The following is a 1325-nucleotide window of genomic DNA, read 5'->3' as shown; positions in this document are numbered from 1 at the left end:
GGTTTCCATCTGTCACTATTCAGCTAATCAGATCTATAGCTTGGTATTCCTTGAGCAGGACGGCCCCAACAAGGTCCCACGTGATAACAGCCAAGGGTGGAGGTGGGAGATATGGAGGATTCAACGGGCACGTGCAGTTTAGCCCGATGTCCCCATGTGCTCTCTAAAATTCCCTTATTTGGTCAGAGCTGAGAGTGGTGTCAGGGTGGTGGCCCATCTTTGCTCACTGCTCCTCTGATTCTGCCCTTCGGCTTTCGAGGGAGAGTAGGTTCAGATGGTCTCGGAGCTGGTGGGGGCCATTCCCTTGGCAGCTTGCTGGGCTAACCAGTACTTGTAGCTTTTGGTCTTGGGGCTCTCAAGGTTCACCACAGATATAGGTACCCTCACAGTGTCGAGTCCATTCACTGTCGCCCACTTGTAATGGGCTCTTCTGGTAACCTTAATGCATGTGGGGCGATCACAACACCGATTTTTAAAAAATTTTTTATTTAAATTTTTAGTTAACATATAGTGTATTATTATTTCCAGGGGGAGAATTTACTGACTCATCAGTTGCTTATAACACCCAGTGCCCTCCTTAATGCCCATCACCCACTCCATCTCCCCCCCTCCCACCCCTCCAACAACCCTCAGTTTGCTTCCTAGAGTTAAGAGTCTCTCAGGTTTTGCCTCCCTCTCTGATTTTATCTTATTTTAGTTTTGAAGAAATGGTGGGCAACTATTTCAGGGTTTAGTTCGCATTTGAAGTTGTTCATCCCCACCTCCAGGTGACAGCTTCTCAGAAACTTCACAGTCCTCTCACTTGCCCTGGTCTGGATCTTCTCGACTTTTTCTTCTTGTCTCAGCAATTTCTCCTCCTCAAACCGTTTCTTGTTTTCAAGGGAGGCATATACAGCCAGACCTTGAGAGAGTAGTCAATTCTGGCCCAAAGATTTCTTCACTGAGACCAGTTCCCCCCGGGACGCCAAGTCTTCCCACCGCCCGCGTGAGGAGGAGCTCCAGGTTGCCTGCGGGCCCGTGGTGGTGTCCTCCGCTAGCTTGTGGAGCCCTGTGGCCATTGCAGGCCCGCCTTGCGGCCCTCCTGGACAGCAGCACCTCCCATGCACGATGACCATGTCCTGATTGTGAGAGAGGCTCAAGTCCTGCTCCAGGCTGTGGGTGGCCCCTGCAAGTGAGTGTGACCTCAGCAAACCCCGGCTCCTCGCCGCAGGGCCCTCCCCCTGCAGGGCGCACTCCCCCATCCCGCCCCCCCCCCAGGCAGCCCCGCCCTGTTTCCCTGGACCCTAGGGAGAACCTATAATTGCTTTTAAACCTCACATATATTT

General features: G+C 52.4%; 1 pseudogene; it reads right to left on the bottom strand.

Annotated features, from left to right (window-relative positions):
* Positions 1-270: 270 nt before the first annotated feature.
* LOC144382866 (large ribosomal subunit protein bL9m-like) lies at positions 271-1058 on the bottom strand (annotated as a pseudogene).
* Positions 1059-1325: the final 267 nt, after the last annotated feature.

Source organism: Halichoerus grypus, chromosome 8, assembly GCF_964656455.1.
Source record: "Halichoerus grypus chromosome 8, mHalGry1.hap1.1, whole genome shotgun sequence".
Taxonomy (NCBI): Eukaryota; Metazoa; Chordata; class Mammalia; order Carnivora; family Phocidae; genus Halichoerus; species Halichoerus grypus.
This window is presented reverse-complemented; position numbering and strand designations above follow the sequence as displayed.